The sequence below is a fragment of the Rousettus aegyptiacus genome, unplaced genomic scaffold (assembly GCF_014176215.1).
Source record: "Rousettus aegyptiacus isolate mRouAeg1 unplaced genomic scaffold, mRouAeg1.p scaffold_m13_p_3, whole genome shotgun sequence".
Lineage (NCBI taxonomy): Eukaryota > Metazoa > Chordata > Mammalia > Chiroptera > Pteropodidae > Rousettus > Rousettus aegyptiacus.
Genome location: NW_023416306.1, coordinates 65,776,927 through 65,793,071, shown reverse-complemented (window position 1 = coordinate 65,793,071; position 16,145 = coordinate 65,776,927).

Here is a 16,145-nt window from a genome sequence, read left to right as displayed (position 1 = left end):
CCAACAGAAATTCATTTAAGTCCCCTCCCAGAAAACATGTATGTTGAACACTTTAGTAGCTATCCCCAACTCCCCCTAATTAAAGGTAGGTAGGCTACAGCAAATCCGAAAAGTTAGTTTATAAAAAGTAAAACAACCTCTTCCAATGGCAACAATAGCTATTCCCAAATTTGCTAGTTTTGTCAAGCCTACAGCCCCACTGCTCCTTGCCTCAGAAGAAAAACTTGTTGCTCCTGCTTCAAAAACAGAAGAATGGGCAAGAGCAAATGCCTGAAACTTCCATCCTTCTCCCTTCCAGACTTGTCCCTGTCTATATTCCCTTTTATTTTTTCTGCTTCTTTTCAGAGGAGAAAGGCTCTTACTTCTCCATCATCCTGTCCCTTTCTACTTTCTTCCAAACATGCACCCACCAGTTATTCTTTTTGACAGTTTGATTTGTAATCTCTTCTCTGGCTTGATCTCTTTCTCTGTCTATCAAACTCTAAACTGAAAAGTGTGTGTGTGTGTGTGTGTGTGTGTGTGTGTGTGTACATATTGACGCTATCACCTTTAAATCATTAGTCAATCTTTTATCCACCTTTCACTGTCAAACTTCCTGAAAGAAACATCTATCTGCACTAACTCCACTTTCTAACCTCTTAGCCACTCCTTTAGACATGGCTTCCGACCTCACTGTTATGCAAAAACTTCTTGTATGTATCACGGTCACCAGTTACTGTTTATTGCATGTGCATTATTTTTTTTTTCTTCGCTCCAAACTTACACAATCTCTAGTTTGTGCTCCTTAAATCACTCTTCTTGCTCTTTTTAAAAATAATTTTCTCCATAAAATATTGCATAGCTACATTGGTCAGGGGCCTGCAAGGAAACAGATGACACTGTCAGGTAGGGTAACTAAATGGGAGACTTTTTACAAAGGTGTGAGCAGGGTTAAGAGAAAACAACAAAGAATGGCAAAGCTCAAACCATTAACTATCCTCCACCACACCAGGGCTTAAGGGGTAGGGAGGAGCGTTTCTTAGAAGTTGTGTAGCTGTAAGAGAAGGTCTCCTGACATGGGTTGTAGCCTTTGGCAAAGGAGTTTGGCTAATCCCTGACTACTTGGTGAAGAAAGACCTAGGGGGCTATATACTCTAACCTCATTCCCCTCCCCTGATCCTCTACTTACTGCCATGGCCATACTCAATTAGAAGCTTTAGGAAAGGCAATGGTTTGCGGCAGTCCCTAAAGGCTTACCTCCCCAGGACACAGGGCATAGCTGAGAAATATAGAGAAGTTAAAACCGAAGTGATGCACTGAAAATATCCAGCAGAGCAAACATGAATGCATATTTACAAAATACCTGTAAAATATAAAGAGTAATACAAAACAAATACCTTTCTACCATTTATCTCACCCTCGGGGTGAGAGCTGTCTCACAGCTCTGCTTACCTGCATTCTCTCTTTCACTTAACCTGCGGCCCCTGAGAAATTCTGATTTTTTTTGCCAGCTCATTGGGACATGCTATATTGTGTCCAGCTTGCTTGCTTTCTCTCTCTCTCTCTCTCTCTCTCTTTCTTTCTCTCATCCGTATCAGAGTCCATGAAGGTATCTAGTCTCAGAATCTGTTGGAAACATAAGCTCCTTTTTCCTTTTCAGAATGCTTTCTCCTTGGCTTTTCAATGTGGTGAAGACAAAGTCACCTTGCTCTTCATTGCTCTTTTTATTCCCCCAGGTGGGAGAAGAGCTCTTGGGCTTTTTGTAGACAGATTAAAGAGATGGAGATTTTTGTAAACATATGATATATCGAAATGATGCTTATGATTTGCGAGGTTTTCAATATGAGCAAAAGAGTTATTTCTCTGATCTCAGACCTCCTTACTCTCTCAAACTTTAATCCTGTACTTTCACTCACCTGATGGACATCACTTTGTAATTAGAGATGTTCCAAACTAAACTCATCTCCATCCGATCCTGTTTCTCTTCCTGTCTTCTCTTCTTTGTTTTGGGGTACCACTTTCTAGCCAGACATTAAGCTAGACACCTTATGTTAGTAATAGAACATCTTTTTCATGTACTGATCATTTCCCTAGGGGTTCTTGAGAGCAGATTGCCATATTAAAGGTGCAGCACAGCATGTTTGTTTGTTTGTTTGTTTTCCACTTGGCACAATCATTTTGACCATAGCTCATTGCAGAAGCCAGATGAGGCCTTGAACTCTAAGGATCCTCCCATTCCTTTTATCTTCCTTGTAATTTTGCTTCCTACTACTTTTGTTAACAAATATTGGCACAGCCTGTTTGATCCATACTCGATTTCCTGCCATGTGCAGAGAAGAGAGCGGGGTTATCTAAGACAAGTCTGGTTGTGTGTATTGGCAGGACTGTTATGCCCCTGTATTCATTCTGGTATTGTATTTTCTCTATGAATTCTTTCAACCGTGTTTTCACCAGTCTAGGTATCTCGTGCTATGAGATGATTGCTACTTTACTTGCGCAACCTTATTTTGTTGGTTTGCCCTAATTGATTTACCTTGATACTTTAATATCTTAGGGTTAGAGTTTTCCTTAATTTTCTCTTTTCTCTTATTCCCATTCTACATCTTATCAGTCACTAGTTCCTGTCAATTCTTTCCCCCACATATCTCTCAAATTATACCCTTTTTTCACTTCTACTCCAATACTCCTACATAAACTCTCATTGTGTCTCTTGAATTTCTATAACAGTTTCCTAACTGATCTCCCTCTTTCCAGTAGATTGCACTTAGCCTCCAAAGGGGCATATTGCCTCCAGGAGTGCTCTTTCCAAAATATAAATCAGATCACATTAGAAGTCTTTTTAAATTTCTGGGGTAGAGCTATTACTGGTATCTCCTTCCTCAGCTGACATCTGATGTCAGCATCTCTCTGCTGGAGAAAGTTGCTGGGCACATCTCAATCCTCTCTAGTAATCTCCATGTCCAACTGGAATTTCTGGGTTGCCTTGTGGTTTTCACAGGCTTGCACATACATGGCCTGGTATTGGCAGGTCTTCACTACTCCTCAAAACTTCGTCCTTGCATTCAATTGTAGAAATTTAAGCCAGCTTGATGATGGTTACATTTCTTGTGTGTATGAGCCAACACACGGAGCTGAGTGTCCTCAGAAACGACATTTCTCCTCCTCTGTACAGAGACGTCGCCTTTTATGCAAGAATTATTTCTCCCCTTAGCTATAGAATAGTATTTAAGGTTATTGCTGCTAACCTATTTCTCTTCAAAACAAGTAAGTCTGTATTGTCTTTTACTTCTGTTTTTCACAAAAGTAGAGCTAATTGAAGGATAACTTTTAGAAAATTTTAAAAGAACACGGTTCCTTAGCTAGCCTTAAGGCTCTCTACTTCCATTATCCAATCTAGAAAAAGACAAGAATTATTTTTCAAACTCAGTAAAATTTGTTTAATCTTTTTTTGATTTGTTATTCTGAATTTTCTTCAAATTCTGCTTCTCAGAAATCCTTTATATTTCTAACTTAGTTTCATCCTCAATTCAAAGGGCTCCTGTTAATGTATTCTAACTTGCTTTTTTTTCAATCTTAGATAATTAATATTTTGTTTCATTCCTAGAACTCCAGGTGGTACGTAAAAGACAGCGATACTGGTATTAGCTTTGTATAAGGCAACAAAAATGAAAGCATTGAGTGTTTGTATGCTCAAGGTTAAATATTTAAGCGAGTTTCAAATATTTTGACTGAGAAGGAATGGAAAAGCTGTCCATATAATTTTTAAAAAATGAAAAAGAAAAAAGAGCAATAACAATTTTTAATAAAGTTGATAGAAATTTAAACAACACCTTGAATATATATTTCAAAAACAACCAAGCAGATCTGTGAGTTTAGATAAACATGCCCAGATCACATAATGCCTACATTAGTTTTGTGTGCTTTAGGGCACTTGTTTCCTTTTGTAAACCCAAATTGTCAATCTGACCATTTTCTAAAATATGAGATATACTTTAGGTTAAAAAAAAATAACTCACAAAAATTGTGCTTTTGAATTCCAAGCCAGGGTGAAATTTAATTGAAGTTATAAACCCTCCAAGCATGGGTTTATCTGGAATTGCCAACATAACCCCAAGTTCAGCAATGCAAATGACACTGCTATAATAAAAGAAATAAGAAAGCTTTCAATATGTTGTCTAAGAACTTGAGCACATTGAAAGTGATTTATGAGCAAGCTGACTAAACATTTAAATGCCTTTCCTAGCAATAGTATATTTTTCAATACAACAAGCGCTCTCGTACATGATTCTGCATTCCACGACTGCACCGCTCCTGACAATATAAGCCTTTTCTGATAGGGTAACATTTCCAATCCAAGATTAAAATCTTGGAGACTTGTCAACAGAAAAAGATGATAATATGAGTGAAACTGCAGCTATCAAAGAAAAATGCCTTGCAAGTAATTTCTGTAATGGTCAACTTCTAGTAATTTTCTCTTCCCCCTTCAGTTGTAAGTAAAGGGGTTGGCCTGAAGGTCATTTTAATATTTTGGATAAGTAGAGTTACAAACCAGAAATTCATGAACACAAGAAAAGAGCAAGTCATTTAATGCTGCAAAAATCAACTTTTTGCATTGCCTTTCTCTCTTCCATTTCTAATGCAGATTATAGGAAATATTTTTCTTTTGACGACGAGGTGTAAGCAATGAGTTGACAATAAACCTTTGAACTTCAGGAGGCACTAAAAATTAGAGGATCAGAGAGTTTTAAGTTTTCTGGAGTATATTTCCATAATTTTTTCTATGTTACTTTATTTAATCTTCCACTACTCCAGAGACTAGGACTGAATGACCTGCTAGGTCTTTTTCATTTTTTTTTCTTTTTATAATTCTCTTTTTCTGTTTAGAATGTGGGTGACCTCTCTAATCTTTGGTGTGCCCTTGGCTATACTGCAAGTAAATTGAGATGATTCTCAGTTTTACCAGCTACACACGATGGAGTATTAAAAAGCATCCATAGGCTAAAGAATATATCTGACAAAGTTGAAACCATTTGTACGTTTTTATTACTGTGATCTTTCTAAAATATTTTATTTCCATTATATATTTTAGTAGCTAAAGTGAATTTCAGATTCTAATTTCTTATTTTTTTTTCCTTTGGTTGGATACATCTTTCCTCTTTAATGTTCTTTTCTTCTTTGAATACACCGTTCTGAGTACTTTAAAGCGTGCGCGTGCACGCACACACACACACACACACACACACCACACACACACACACACACACACACACACATTCTGTTTCTTCCTCAAACTTACATTTTCACTTATTTAGTGATCAATCAAATATCATCCAACGTAATTATTAACTATCCACTAGTCTTCACTAGCTAGGCTCTGTGCCATGTGCTGGAGGATGTAGTACTAAATTAGACACGTGCTTGTTTCACAGTCTAATAGAGGAGCTAGATGGGTTAATCAGCCATCATACTTCAGAATGATGATCCTAGGAGAGGGGTCAACACAGAGGGGAAGGAAGGCTCATAGAAGACCAAAGCACCCAGTCTTGGGAGTCAGAGAGTTCTCCCTAGAGCAGTGTGTTCTCCAAGTGTGGTCCCTGGTCCGCAGCAGCATCATCACCTGGGAACTTATTAGAAATGCAAATTTTCAGGACCTATACCAGACCTACTAAATGAAAAACTCTAGGGGCAGGTCTTTTGTCTATTTTGTGATAAGCCTTCTGGGTGATTCTGATACATGCACAAGTTAATAACCACTGTCTCAGAGAAAGTAACAACTTTGTAAGGAAAAGATGCTTTATTTACCAGCAGGCTCAGTTACATAATTGATACCTCTTGATAATTAAGTCATCTAAGATCTCCCATTGTTCTATTTGTCTCTAAACTGCACCTTCTCTCTCTCAAAAATAGCTTCCATTTTTAACAAATGTTGCTTACTTATCCTTTGTCTAGCCAGCACACATTTAAATGGTTTAAAGGTAAAAGGCAAATAACTAATTACTGTAGAGTTACACAGTGCAAAACAATATCATTAACAACAACAGCAATAACAGCCAATTTCTTTTGAAAACTAAATAGATTGGGTTGACTAAATTAATCGAATGAGTGTTTTTGGAAATTTAATTTGGTTTGTCAATGTGAGAACATCTGTGCCTAGTACCCCATATTTTAGAGCACTCTTCTGAGCTATTTCTGAGAACAGATGGAGCACCAATTTTCCATTCTTATCCTTGTGAAATAAGAGTAGAATATACTATCATCTTACCCCATATCCTTTTCTCCATTGGAATGAAGGCAAATGGGAGAAAAAGAAATCAACTAAACAATAAGAGCTGGATTAATTATGTGATGTTTTTAATTATAATTCTACATTATAAGTAAAATGTGGTATAATTTTTTACAAGAATAAATACTTATTTTTATATAGAACTACTAATAAATTGCTTTATAAAGAATTCTTTGAAAATTAAATAAGTATATAAAAAACAAAACTCAAAGGTTTTTATTGTACAATGGTAATGTGAGAGTTTTTCATAATTTTCATAAACATTATGGTATATTATTTTATATTTTATTTAATAATGTTATTAATAATCCAACATATTATTGTAATAATTTAGATACATCATGTTACAAATCATTCACTGAAATAGAATTACAAATTAGTGGGTCACTAAGTTCTTAAAATATCTCTTGTCATTATTAAAAATATGCCCTTGTATACACAACAATATTAAATATATTCTTAATCTGTCTTCCTAATCCTTATTTATTTTAAATTCCCATCATCTCTTTCTTGGACTTCTGTATAATCCCTAACTTGAGTCCCAGTTTTCTGTCTTTATACCCCCCCACCCCATTCCTACCACAAAACTACCAGATTTGTCTCTCTGACATGCATATAAGTCATATTATCCCCATAACAAAAATGCTGAAGTAGCCTTCTCTGGGATAAAGGCTTTCGCGATTGGGTCTTTGTTGATTTCTCAATATTCATCTTCTCACAATGTTAACTTACCTCTTTTCTAAACCGATATAAACTCATTTGTAGTTTTTCGAACTTGCCATCTCTTTTCCTGCTTCTGCGAGGTAGAGTCTGTTGTTTCCTCTATCTGGCATACTCCAATCCCCTTCCCTAGAAAGTCTGGATAATTCATACTCATCATTCAACACCAGGCGTTACACCTTTTGTGAAGGTTTTCTACCTCCTCCAGTAAACTGGGCTCCTTCAAATTTGTTTCCTTATAATATTCCAAATTATTTATGGGTATACTCACATGGCTTATAAATAAAACATGTGAGCAGGATACACACACACACACACCATCTTTAAGATAAGCTATCTCTGGATGGGGAAGAAGAAAACACAACTATATTTATAATGATTTATTTCTTAAAAAATAATTTGAAGTCCAAATGGCAAAATATTCGATAAGATAAACTTGGGTAGTGGGTATATGAGCATTGGTTCTAGTTTTCTCTGTATTTTGAAAAATATATTCGCTATAGTTCATGATGTAAAATAAATTGAAAAAAATATATAGTAGCTTACAGTTAAATCATGGGATAGATAACCAATGGAGGTTGTCATATCTTTGCTTTGGGTGAATCCATGATAAGGAAAGAAACTTAAGATTACAAGTTAGGGCTTCTAACCACTCACTCCATATTTATGTTCCAGTCTATATGTAAGCAACTTCATTTATAGAAAACTTAGGCCCTTTCAAGTAGCCCATCTGGAATTCCTGTTCTGTTCCACTTCTACATCTTGGAAAGCATCGAGGTAGCTGTGGGTTCTCTCCTTTCAACATTTTATTGTCTTCTCAATATAATTTTATTCATTTTTTTTCTTTTCAAGCTATGATCCAGAGTGTCAGTTAGTGTAATGATCTTGAAGTGAACACAACCTCCACAGAGAAGAGCGGAGGTGTTGCCTCCATCATTTTAGACACTTGACTTGTCTGATATAAATTCAAGTTTACACTGACACTTTTGAAAATCAAATCACACAAATGGATCATTTGAAGGTTGCTGCTGCCAAGTCTGATTTCCTCCATTTTCTATCTATACAATTGAAGCACTAGCCCTTAACACAATTGTTAGCATAAGAGGTTGGGAAAAAATTGTTAACGGAATTAAAGCACTTTGTTGAATTTATGACTCATTAATTTCTTTCAGTACTAATATTCCGTTGGCTATGAGTCTGTGCAATTGTAATATCATTCAGTTTGCTTTCCCCTCATTTGCCCTCAAGGTTATCATGAGAGAACCTGTCAAAAGCTTTTCTAAAATCTAGATATGCTATTTCTACTCTATTTCTCTGATCTCCCAGTGTAGTAACTCTTGTCAGTAGGAAATAAGGTTAGTCTGACAGGACTATTCTTAGTGGGCTCATGCTGAGTTTACCACTTCCTCTTCTAACTGCTCAAAAGGCATTGTTTAAAAAAACTGTTCTAGAATCTTGCCCCAGATCGATGTCAAGCTCAGTGCTCTGTAGTTCACAAATACACATTCTTTCTCTTTTTATAAATCCAAATGACACTTGCCTGTATCCAATTTTCCAAGAGCAATTTTCTACTGTGGGGTCCCTCAAGTTCACTGACAGTGATTTAGCCAGATCTGCAAGTTCTCTGAAGGCATAGAAACACACTCCTGGACTAAGAGGCTAGGATTCATTTGAAGTAGCACCTTTTAGTCTCCTCAACTGTATTTAAGAATACATCTGTCATCTATTTGAAAAAGAAATATAAAATTGATTAGCACAAACAGTAGTTGAGGTCTTGTTTGGTTTTGATGGTCAATATCAAATTGAATCAAGTTCAGAGAACAAAGTGTTTTTAAGGATTTGAACCATGTGCTGCACGAAGCTTAGTTCTTAGAGAATACAATAAAATAAAGATAAATCCCTGCACTTGTAAATCTGGTAATCAAGTTGGGGGCAATAAGACTTGTAATGCCATAACCCATATAGTTCAATTGGGTACAAAACTGAGCTCTAAAGAACAAAATTTTTGCCATCAAAATGAATTTAAAAATAACTTGTCTCCATATATTTCTTGAATACTGTCTAGCACACTCAGACACTCTAGAAATACTCCTTAAAATTCCTTTCATTTTGCTCCCTTCATATAATAACTGATCCCACTTCCATTTCTTCAACACCCCTGAAAATCTCCAGCCACTCAGAAGTGTCTCTCTACATTTTTCTTGAATGACTCCTCATCTTTCCTCTTTCTTTCTGATTATTCATCCTAGAAGACTTACAGCTGGTCTGCCTCTTGGAGGGAGAGAACAGGGAAGAAATTGAGAGTCCAAGTCAAAGTTCTCATTAGTTGCATAGAGTGTTGAGAAAACTCACAAGTTTAATAACTTTTAATCTGTCCTAATTATATGTAAGAAATAAAATATGACATTGGAAAGTATACATAAAGGCTGGGTTGTGTGGTAGGCAGCAATTTATAGAGAAATGAAAAATTACCCAAACTCAAGGATTTTGCATGGAGGTGAAATTTAATCCGGGTTCTGAATGGACAAAATGAAGGGAGAAGGTGTATTAAAAGTCTCCTTTTAAGGGTTGCAATACATCTGTGGTATCTTTTGACTTCTTCATTGGCCAGAGATTGTTAGCAAATCTAAGCCTGGGTGTATTCTAAGATAAGCAAAACTTCATTTATGGTAAAATCTGCACTTTGGTTGATATTTTGGTATGCCAGTAGAAGGAAGGGGATAATATCTCCACTGCTAAACCAGCTGTTTATGCTACAGGGTTGTTGGGAGAGGAAAAAGCTTGGGGAATAGAAAGCAGACTAGCAGGAAGAGTAACTGATAAACAGAAACAGTACTTTGGGATCTTTCCTACATGATCTCTCCTTTGTAAAAGGGTTGCCATTTACTGAACACCTTCCTTGTGCCAGGAATGCTACTATGTACTTTGTGTACCTTATCTTCATCATTCCTTCGCAATACTATAAGTTAGTCAGTAATAATTTTATTTCATAGATGAAGAAACTGATCTCAGAGAGGTGAAGTCATTTGCTCAAGTCATGCCACTGCTAAATGGCAGAACCAGGATTTAAACTCAGATGCATCTGATTTCAAAGCTATTCTAGATAGTGCATGACACTATCTAGAGTAAAACAAATTGGGACTTGAAGAGACTTTTCTTCTTGTCCTTATAAAATGTCTTGTCACTGAAAGACAAGGCAGAATTCCATGCCATCTTTCAAATAGATTGCCATGTTCTGCTAGGTTTGTTAAATATACTTTTTCTCCTTTTGCGTTATAGGATAGGTGCAGTATAATTGTTTCAATGAAGTAATGTCATTCTATTGTTATGTACAGATAAAGTATATATTCACAGACATTCTCTCTATTTTGGAGTTAATATCAGGAAAGTGAAATCTGCAAAGATAACTCCTTGCTACCTGATTATTTACTGCGTGAGAACAATGCTTGGTAAATGTCTGGCCCTGGGCTGAACTGAGTTTTCTGGTTATTAATGCAACAGGTACTGCAAAATGATGTCTGGGAACTGAAGACCAATTTTAGTGCAGAGGATAAAATGTAAAGCAATAGATAGCTCAGGAGAGGACATGTTATATGGGGACAATGTCCCTGCGAGTGACAGACACATATTGCTGAGCAAGGGCTCTTCCAAAGTACCCTGGCCATTAATCCAAACAGAACTCTGAGCTCTAAATTAAAGCAGGAAAATACCAGCAGAAAGACAGAGCACCCATAACCCAGAACAGAAATGTCTCTGAAGAGAGCACTGCAGGAGCAATAAGCATTTTTTTCTGTTTGTTTTTCCATGCTTCCATTTCTTTACAGGGATTTGGAATGCCTGGGTGGAAGGACCTGGATTAAAAATACAGACGTGTGAGTAAGGATTAGATTTTGGGAGGGCAACTGACTGAAGACAACTAGTAATGCCAGGATATTTCTGTGTGGACATAAGTACTCTCTTTTTTTCTCTCTCTCCCCACCACTCTCTCTTTCTCTGTGCTGTGGGGAGGTATTAGGGAAAGGGCAGGTCCTTTTCTGACAGCCCTGGATATCTCCCAGCCAGGAGTGAGGCGGAGGGTGGGTTTGGTAGAATAAGCAAGTGATGCCAAGATCATCCCTCTACAGCAGAGTGGTGCTGTAGACTTATACTAAAGCTTGTCTACTTTTTTCCCCAATTCCCTCCTAGCCACCATAGGTGCCAGTTGATACATATCCTTGTTGCCTGGGTATAGCATGAACCTTCATCGTTCATTCTTAGACAATGTACCTGACAGTGACTTATGTGGAGTTTCAAATAGTGGGTCCTCTACAAATGTCCTCCACTAATCCATTTACTAATTCATTTATAAACGTTTACTGATTTTCTACTGTGTGTTGGTAGTAGTTCTAGACATAGGAATCAAGAATATCTGCTCTCAAGACCTCACAGTGTCATGGAGGAGTGAGACATGTGAAAAAGTGATTAATAGAGCTATAACACAGCTGCATTAAGATAGACTTGGCACAAAGGAGGGTATGGTCAATTGTGCTTTCATGAGCCTGAAAAGTTGTAGCAAAGTGTCATGGTTAAGATGGTAGATGAAGATATAAATATCAGACTCACAGAGTTCAAATCTTGGTTGTACCACTTTTGAGCTGAATGGACTTGGACAAATTAATTAATCTTGAATGGCCTGCATAAAATGCTGGACTAGCATTTATTTCATGGGATTCTTGTGATAATTAAATGAGATGATGTGGGTAGAGTGGTTGGCATAATGCTTGGCATATAGAAAATACTCAGTAAATGTTTATTATTATTATTATTTTGCTATTATTTTTGAAAAGAATAAGGCTACCCAGAGAACATAGTTCAGCTGAGACTGGAAGGGAAAATTATGATCACTAGGCCAGCATGGGTAGTGTCTGAAATGGGGGGGAGAGAACTTTTCAGAAGAGGAAACAGAATCTGCAATGGCCTAAGGGCCTCAAAGAGCTTAATATATTGGAAGGAGTCAGTCTTCCCTGACTTCTCAGGCAGAATTAGTTGAGTTCCAAGCAAACTTTATTCAGTTCTCCATTCAGTTACATATATCACCTTGTAGTTATTTGGACATAAAGCTGTCTTTCTTGTTTTCTCATCTGGTGAACTATTCATTCTTCTGATTCATTCATTCTAATTCAAGCCATCTTTCCTATAATGTCTTTGGTTTTTGAGGCTGACTTGCTTATCTCTCTCTTTGCCCCTGCACTCATGACTCTGCATCATGATTACTTGGTAGATGTATCTTTCTTCCCCATAAAGATTCCAGAATGTCTTATTCAACTTTGTCTACATAGCACCTAGGACCGTAGACCTGTGAAAACTGCTTTTGTTAATTAAAAAAAAGCATAATGATGATACATTATCCGTAAGAATGAAACATTTCGTTTTTGCCTGGAAGATATGAGTTACTGTAAAACAGAGAAATTTGATTTCTAAGTCTGATTTCTAACCTAGATGCAGAGCTTCCAATAGGGTTTTTCAGACACAATTCTCTACATTTATGTAAACTTGTCATATTCAAGAAACTAGACCCCTGAGTCCAATATTGAACCCAGGCCTCATTTTAATCTTTTATACATAGTCCTGCTTGGCTTTGATACTATCAACACGGTTGCTTCCTTTTTACTTACCTTCCATCATTTCCCCAGTTTCTGTAATAGCCCTACCTTTTCCTTTGGTTGGTGAGATGCCCCACGATTACACTTCGTGTGTGGTCTCCTTGCTGCAGCAAGGTAATAAGGAGTTTCCTTGGTGGTCTTTATCAGACGAGATTTCGCAGTATTGTCCCATGGACACAGGAATTGGAAAACATGAATTCTGGATCTACCTCTATGATAACCAAGACAGAAGATGGTTGTAAATGTGGGCTTTGTGTAAGGCTCTCTTATGTGAATGCTTGCTAGTGGAGGTACCTAGATGAGTCTCCTGAGATCTCAGAATCCTCGGTTTTCACCTTTGTAAATTGTGGGGAATAATAATGCAAATTTCATGAAGAAATTTATAGGACTAAATAAAATAAAGAAAATATAATGGCTAATTTTATGTGTCAGTTCAATTACGCTTTTGGTGCCCAATTGTTTTGTCAAACAACCAGGTGTTGCTGGGAAGGTACTTTTCAGATGTGTAGATTTCGAGTATAATAGATTGCCCTCAATAATGTGAGTGGGCCTCATCCAATCAGGTGACGATCTTAAGAGCAAAGACCAAGATTTCCCCCACAAAAAGCAATTCTGCTTCAAGATGGCAATGACTGAATTCCAGATTGCAGTAACTGAAGTTCTGGCTTACCAGCCTGCTCTGTAGATTCCAGTTCCTTGAGTCAATTCCTTAAAATCACTTCTCTCTCTCTTTGTCTTTCTCTCTCTCTCTCTTTCTCTCTACACACACACACACACACACACACACATACACACACACACACACCCTATTCATTGTATTTCTGTGATGAACCTTTACTAATATAGAGAATAAACAATTGGCATGTTTCCAGGCACATAGATCTCCATTAATTTGAACAGCTATTATCATTAAACTTTCCGGACCTCAGATCCTCACTTATACAATAAAGGGGTTGAGTCAGTAGTCTGTTGGGTATATCCAACTCAATACTCAAAAAACTTAATGTAGAGTCCTGCACAATAAAAGCTTTCCTTATGGGGAGGAAAACAAATTAAAGTGCCTAAATCCTTTTTCTATTGATTTTTATGACTTGCTTGTAGTACTGTTTATGCATTGCTACTGATTTTAAGTCTTAAGGTGTGCTTAAAAATATGTCAAATGTGTTCTTGATAAATTGAATATGACAGAAACTTTGTAATGTCCCCAAAGATTTTCACATTCAAAAGAGAGTTGTAATCTTATGTTAGTTATATCATAGGCTGGGAATTGTGGGCTCAGTGGGAAAATTCAGATAAAGGAAAGACTGGGAAGTTAAGTCTCACCCTCTGGGAACCTCGGTGCTGTGTGCTAGTAAATTTCACAAGGGAAAAGCGTAATGGGAGATGGGAATTGTGAACATGAAGGCAGGGTCTCAATTTCTGAGCTTGCTTTTTTGTTTCTGTTGTTCTTTTTCTCTAAAAGAAAACAAAACAGTACTTTTGTTTTGGAAATAATGTGAATTTATCAGAGATCTCCTTATCTATGTCAGCACACTTTTTCCTCTACTGAAGATCTATTTTCTTATATTGCTCTTTTTTTGCTTCATTTTTATTACTAGAATTTATTACCTTTTGATATATACTTTTCACTTTGTTTATTGTTTATCATTCTCACTAGAATATAAGGTCTACGAGAACAAACATTTTGTCTTTTGGTATTCAGTGCTGTATCCTGAAAGTCTAGCACTGTATTAAAGATATAATGGATGCTCGATAAATGCTTTTTGCATATATAAAAATAGCTGAAAACAAGTTTTCTATTCCCTGCCACTCTAACAATAATTAGTGTCATGTACTGAAGGTAATCTCCATGGTTGCATTATTTTTCTTTTTCTTTAGGCTGAGGTCTTGGTGGCAAACGCAACATGTTTGGTTTCATCTTCCCTCAACAGAGGCTTCAAAACTTCTAAATTGCAAATCTCTGGGGAATGGGGAGTGGTTTTATTGGCGGGTGGGTCCCTGCTATGATTATAGTAAAGTTGCTTCTGTTCTGTCTTTTTGTGTCAAGGTATAACGACTTTAGTAATCCCATCCTGAAGTAATTGGAGCTCATAATTCAATGACCCAGGCTTTGGTGACATCCTAGGTAAACCCTCAGTACCTATCTGTCTCCATTTTACCATGCAGTTCATGGAATATTAAAAGAGATAGGTACATAAAAAAATCATCAATGGTAAATTCGCTATACTATATTCATTACTACAATACAAACACACAAAGATTGCAAGAAGGGGGAAATGCAATTTTCTCACATCTAGTACTTACATGTTGTTTAACTTAGTTCTCATGTCAATCTTGCAAGCCTTGCATTATTATCCCCATCTCAATGATGAGGACACTAAAGCTCAAAGATGCTGTTAAGTTTCCCAAGATCAGGAGCCATTAGTGGTTCTGTGGGATTTAGCTGAAGGTTTCAAAGACTCCCAAGCCATTGCTCTTTCTACCACGTCACACCGACTCACACGAGGAGCACCCTGGCTGGTTTAAGGCATATCTGTGTGAATTAGAGAGAGGGGCCTCCTCTGGTGGTTGCAACTCTGAAACTGTAAGGTTTGGTGAGCACATCTGGCCTTCCTTGGAAGAAAAAGATGTGTCTCCTCTTTCCTCCCAGCTGCAGAACTATTAAGTTAGTACGTAATAGGGAAGCGGTTCCCTTAAGAACCTCAAATAACTTGGCCACAGCTTATACGTTAAATGTCGTACTCACAAGTGTCACCTTGTGGGAAGTGGTGATGTAGCAGGACTCCAAGTTGTGTCCACCACACTTCAGAGGGAAGGAGCTGGAATTATTCCTCTAATCATCAGTTAGGTGGACACCTCTGAAAACACAACAGGAAGAAGTTGTATGCAAGTAAGGACACTGTCATTTCTGGACTCTCTGTGACCTTAGTGATGTGGGAGCCACTTGTGATTCCTCACTGACCAATTCTGACTATGGATATTTACCCAGGTCTAAAGGTATGTTGGGGAATCTGCCTCACTGTCAACAACCACTACCCTCCAGAAGCGCCCGTGTGAAATTTTAAGAAAATGTGGCACACAGGGTAGGAATGTTAGGCAAACAAAAAAATGCAGCTCTGTATTGAGATGTCTGTTTTTTGACATTGGTCAAATAATGCAAAGGAAGGATTGAAGAATGAAAAATACAGCAGGTCAGCTGGGAGGTTTCAGGTGTCTGTGACACCTACTCCCCAGCATGCAGGGTGCAGCTGGAGTTTTGACTGCACCTGGCCGCAGACCAATGCCTGGTTATGGAGAAAACATCACTGGACAAGAGTTGGAGGGTGAGCGTATTGTCTTCCCCACTTGACTTTCAGATACTCTGTCTGTGAGTCTGGACCTTTATGCTGCAGGAGCTTGTTAATAATTCCTTAGCTTATCTTTATACTACATTTAGAAAATGAGAATTGGTACTATTTTTAACAAACACCTGAAAGAGAGCTAAGTTTCTTGTTGGTTATACTTTACTGTGGCTGATCTGC